A 6000-nucleotide genomic window follows, 5' to 3' on the forward strand; every position below is an offset into this window, starting at 1 on the left:
TCCTTCCAGGATCCACAGCTCCAGGAGCCCAGTCTTTATTTTTTTTTTTTTAAGATTTTATTTATTTATTTTTAGAGAGGGAAGGGAGAGGGAGAGGGAGAGAGAGAGAGAGAGAGAGAGAGAGACAGAGAGAGAGAGAGAGAGAGAGGGAGAGAGAGAGAGAAACATCAATGTGCGGTTGCTGGGGGCCGTGGCCTGCAACCCAGGCATGTGCCCTGACTGGGAATCGAACCTGTGATGCTTTGGTTCGTAGCCCACGCTCAATCCACTGAGCTACACCAGCCAGGTGGAATCAGTCTTTCTTGACACAGCTGCATGCCTCCCCCTCCCCAAGGCGCTTATCCCCAGACTGTGTCCCTTCTGTCTCTTAGCTTTTCACCCAGGATGCTTTTAACATCAGCACTCAGGCATTTTCAAAGCCCTTCTCTGAGCTTTCTCCTCGGGCCCTCCTGATTAGCAGTGACTTGTGTGACATTCGAATCAAAGATGGCAAAGAGACAGGGTGTCCTCAGAGTAAAATCACCAACCTAGCTAAATCAGGATTAGTCATACAGAAATACCACTGCCAGTCACAGCCCACTTCGAGAGTGATTACTTCTGTCCTCTAGTCACGTTTATAGTGTGACTTTAGAATAGGATGGATCTGTAACGGTACTAGCAGTGCAAGGAGACACCTTATCAAAAAAGGGTTGGGCTAGCTTTATGATGGACTAGCTCTGACCACCTCTCAGGGAGGTAGACATATAGTTCTTATTTGTGAGTGCATGTGTTAGGTCCTTGATACCACGAAGAGAAGCTATTCCAGCTCTTCTGCTCGGATGCTGGAGGTCCTATTGACTGTCAGTGCTCCACATGTATCCGTGTGGCCCGGAACTGATATTTAAGACATGCCAAAAATGAAAACTAGGTCTATTCATGAAACAGCTCATAAACATTTTCCCTGGAGAACGAACTCAAGAAACTCCACTCTCTTTCCCTCTTTTCTCTGAATCCTGCTTCCCTTTCTCCCATCCAGTTCCTGACAGAGTAACGATGAAGATCGCTGAGGGGCCCTGCCCAGGTAGCTCAGTGGTTAGGAGCATCATCCCAATACACCAGGCTGTGGGTTTAATTTCCAGTCGCGACACTCACAACAATCAATCAATGAATGCATAACGGAATGAAACAACAAACTGATGTTTCCATCTGTCTCTCCGTTTCTCTCTCTCCCTTCCCCCTTCCTCTCCTCTCTAAAATAAATTTAAAATTTTTTTTTAAAAAAGACTGCTTGAGCAGCTTCAAAGAGTGAAGCTAAATAAAATAAAGGGAAGTCGAGTTCTCTGTTAGAAAGACTGATTTCCTTATTTTGCCAGGCGATACCACGTCTGGAGGTAGAAAATGAAAGCAAACCTTTCTGAGTGATGGATTCCTTGATAACTCCTGACTCTGCTCCCAGAGGGAGGGAGGAAGGCGCGTAAAGTTAGGGACGTATTTTTGTAGCCATTGGGGGACTGAAGTCTCCCGCTGGTCAAGAGCAGGCATGGTTTTTTCAGAGTTTGCATACTGCCCTCTCCTGGCCTGTGTATATATAGGACTGTTCACTGCACGGCGACCGAATTCATTTTCACCCCACACCTGCATGAGATACGCGTGTACGCTTGAGACTTGGTTTCAAATGCCAACTCTTACCGTAAATGCCAGTTCTCCGAAAATCCTACCGTAAGTTTATACTCGGAGTTTATTTGAGGAAATAAACTTTTATCCCTTTGGCTCCTGGATGTATGTTAAAGGATGCCGATCTGTGTACCCTCTCACTCCATATACCTGTCATTTCATCCTGTCACTGTTCATTTCCTCACTGTCACGTGGCTCTGGGGCTCTGCTCCGCCGCGCAGCGTGCTCCACCCCAGCCGGCCCCGCGGCTGAGCAGGCCAATCAAAGACATTTTCCCAACTAGAAGTGGTATCAGTAGGAAATACCTGCATTTAGATTCATGGTTGGAGGACCCTGTTTTAGCCTGAGACGGGATCATAATTGATTCTACCCACCATGGGTCAGCATGTCCAATTTATAAAAACAAACAAACAAACCAACAAACAAGCAAACTCCAGAATGCTGTGGTGGAAATACCCACATAGCTACAGAAGCAGTCGGCACCAGAGGCTTAACTTATAATTGCATACTTTCCCCTTCAAACCAACACGTCTCCGTTATCAGTTCCTTGTGTGGCTTGTTCCAAGTCCAATACTCGGCACGTTTCCCCAGGTTACAAGACCAGTGCTCTAACCCCTGAGCTATAGGGCCACATTTCCCCGGTTTAAATACTTTTCTCCTAAGTGCTTCAAGGTCCCTGACACTGAGCAAATGCCTGCCACCTGGCATGCTAGCTGTGGCCACACCCAAGTCCAACAGGAGGCTGGTCTAACCTTTTCCTGTGCCTGCCTGTGTCTCTGCAGTTTCTCCCTGTGTGTCCTTGACCCAGGTAGGCCCGTCCTCTCCATATCAATGGCAACTCAAAGTCTAATTCCATTCCTTTGCCTTAGAAGAAGAGGGCTAAGGGAGAGGCGCTTGCTTTAAAGAGACTTAAGAGCATGTACCTTGTTCAGACGTTAGCAGACTTATAACTTGAGGGTGTCCAGAGCTCTGGTTGGCTGTACCAGGATCACGGGGCAAGAATGTTTGATTTCCTCTCTCAGTGAAGAATGATATAGCACAAAGCAATGAGTAATCAAAGCGTTGTTTGTATTTATCTTTAAGAATCCACTGATGGCTCTCAGTCCAGACAAAGTCTGTGTATTCAGCCTCTCATTCACCCGGTTGCTACCAACACGCCCAAAATCGTTTGAGTTTGAACGGTAAGAGGAAAGTGGGTCTCCATTTACTTCAAGTATTATATTAATAGAAAATTGATGAGTGTTTACAGTGATACAAAGCTACCCTATTAACTACAAATAGAATTTAGTTGGTTCAATTAATATGTACTTATGTGAGTAGGTAAATTCTTTACCTAAAGTTCCTTGTGGTGTAAAAAGCGAAAAATATTCATCTACAAAACCAAAATGCTCTCTCCTAGTTATAGTATTTAGTTGCCATATCTACTCTTTGAGATGCTTCCTAAATCACCTTGTTAAATCATTCAAATCTGGGAATGGGCAAAAATGTAGGTAGTTTATACTATGTATATTATTCCTCCACGGAATAGCTAAGCATGAATTCCCCTTAGTGACAGAAGAATGTGTTCATCGGATTAAAACCAGAGCAATGCAAATATTCCCCACTGTGATATGGAAAACAAATACCTTTCTTAGAACTTCCTTATCTTTCCTGGCGAGGCACGTGCCTTGGGATAAGTACGGCCCAGTAAACCGGGCGTGACTGCGGGACTAATTGTGAGTTATCGGGGATGGCTTGGATACCACCTACTACGAATCCACTGACAGGATGCTATTTAGACTTAAAATAACGTATTCTATTGCGCCTGCACCTGCTGCGGTGTTGTGCTGTCGTTAACTGGAGTCTCGATCTGTGTCTGTTCTTCACTGCAAAGAAATCTCTTCCTATAGAAATTCAGAGCAGTTACACACCAGTACTCGAGGATCGCCCAAAGCAAGACTAATCTTTGAACAGAGCCTTCACTCAGTCCCCTCTGGCTTTTCCAAGGGAAAGACTGAACTCATTAAGCGATGTTAATTTAATCACAAGTAATCAACAGGGGGGAAACAAAAAGTTATATAACCATCTTCAAAATTCAAAACCAAACATGGTAAAATCTCAGGAGATAGATTAAAAAAATAATAAAAAACGGTGTCTCAAAAATAAAAGGAATCAAGAAAGGAAAAGGAAGAAATGGCCAGATGTCTACCAAGTTTAGGATCAAACAAAAATCAACCCCCAAACTACCATTTCCTTACAGGTATATTTATGACAGGATTCCAATTCATGCCTTTCCAGTGTAGTTACACATGAGGTCCTGGAACTCACCCAGCCTGCCGGTGCAGAATTACAACTGCATTTTCAACTCCTAGGGCAATGTGAAAATAAACCAGGTACCCAGCCAGGGTCCCTGACAATTACATTAAAAAAAAATCTCTCCCTTTTCTCCTCTTCTGCTTTAAGCAGAGATAGCATAGCAATATAGTGATATGTCACTCATAAGCCTCCTCCACCCTGGCCTTAAGCCTTAAAGATCAAAGCCATGCCCAAATCCCCCCGTCGTTCCCATGCTTACGGGGAGGATATTCACCTGGTAGGTGGGTGGGAAATGTTCAAAGCTGCTTTCTAACAATCGCGTGGTGTTTGCCTTGCTGTAGGTCGCAATGATAAAGGAGGTCACCAGGAGGTATAAATGGAGAGCATGACAGCATGCAGGTACTGAGGTTATTTAGAAAAAGAAAAAGGGAAACCAAAGAGGGTACGGTCAAGTTTGAAGGTCCTTGCTTTACACCCACGGATAATTCAAGACGTGAATAAACCTTGTAGTCTCAAAACGCAAGGCGAACAGCCTGAATTTTCGCACTCGGGCGACACATTCCCTCAGCTCTTCCCATTCGGACCGGCAAGGGAACAATGTCAATTACTTGTAAGTGTCTCGTGAAGGTAGAAACCAGCAACCGTGCCCGAGTCAGATTAGCTCGTACCTGCAATGACGTGATGGAAGCCGCCTCCTCGGGTCCCTTCTCTCTGCCTCTCCCCGTGTCCCTCCTTCTCTGGGTGCTACAGTCCGCGACAGCCGGACCCCAGCAGAAGCGCAGAAGCGCAGAAGCGCCGCGCGCTGGCGTGTGCAGCCCCGGGCGGTCGGCGGCGGTGGCGGCAGCGCCTGCACAGGGAACCCAGCCGCAGACTCAGCTGTGACTCCTCTCTCGGCGCTGCACGGGGATATTATCACAGTCTGGGATTTCTATTGGCTCTGAACACCAAACAAATCACACCAGCCACCACCCCTTCTCCGTTTCACTCAGCGCTTGTTTCTCATCTAACCCACAAACATTGCAGCCACACACACTTCAGTCGCTTGCAATGTTTCTCTTTTCCTCCTTCCAGTCTGTGGATTTACAACCTTGTGGTCAGCTGTAACCTTTTTTTTTTTTAAGCAGACTTCCAATCCAAAGCTCCTTGTTTATGTAGAGAAATTCTCCATCCTCTCAATCCGCAAAAACCACTCATTTGCCTCAGATCTTCTTCCTTCTTTTGTTGATGGGTTTGCAATGTGAAGAATGCAGCAAGCATGTGTGTGATAGTCTGCACTCTCTCTCCGTCTCCGTCTATCCCCCTCCCTCTGCTCCTATTGTTTTGAATAACTGAGGCCAGTGAAATTAAAAGCAAGCTGAGCCTTATAACCGAAGTTACAGCTCAACTAATAAAAGCTTGAATGAATTCGGTGGAAAACACTCATTGCCTGAGCTTGTTTTCTGTTCCCAACAGCGCTTTGGTCGTCATATTCCTATTTTTGTTTATTGAATGCAGAGGTCTCTAATGCAATTCAGGCTCCAGCATCCAGAGAACCGGGGGAACAATGACGTCAGACCAATCCTTGGGCTGCGTGGGCTCCGGGTGTTAATATCAGAAGGCTCCCGCGGTGCCTGCGAGCTTCCTCTTTTCATCATTTTTTTGGGTCTTCTCCCCATTGGTAGTCTGAACACTAAGGCTCTCTTAGTGTGATTCACTAGCCAAAAAAGACTGATAAAGTTTCCTGGGTTAAAAATTTTAGTCTGTATATGTCGATAGAGACATATTGCCCCCTCAAAGAAAGAGCCCGATAAAAATCTTCCATCCTACAAACTTGGCTGGGAAAATTGGGAATAAAATAACATTTCCCCATGTTTTGTAAAACGGACCCATCTTTAGTCATTCCCCCCAAATCATTTTCACTGGTGCCTATGGAAATTTTAATGACAGTTATTCTCGACAAGAAGTCACTGCTTCTGAAATCCCTGATCTCTACTTTGATTTTTGACTTGAAAAAAATTTCCCCAATATTATTCCATTTGTATGTTATCTGGTATTTGATATTCTGGTTCCAGT

General features: G+C 45.1%; 1 protein-coding gene across 1 annotated transcript in view; it reads right to left on the reverse strand.

The window, feature by feature from the left end:
• The window catches only part of GREM2 (gremlin 2, DAN family BMP antagonist), a 121295-nt gene extending 116081 nt beyond the window's left edge, over positions 1-5214 (reverse strand). Inside the window, exon 1 of the mRNA XM_028531274.2 lies at positions 4617-5214. The gene's annotated coding sequence lies outside the window, so the exon portion shown is untranslated. The remainder of the gene's footprint in view (positions 1-4616) is intronic.
• Positions 5215-6000: the final 786 nt, after the last annotated feature.

This window comes from Phyllostomus discolor, chromosome 15 (genome assembly GCF_004126475.2).
Source record: "Phyllostomus discolor isolate MPI-MPIP mPhyDis1 chromosome 15, mPhyDis1.pri.v3, whole genome shotgun sequence".
NCBI classification, from domain to species: domain Eukaryota; kingdom Metazoa; phylum Chordata; class Mammalia; order Chiroptera; family Phyllostomidae; genus Phyllostomus; species Phyllostomus discolor.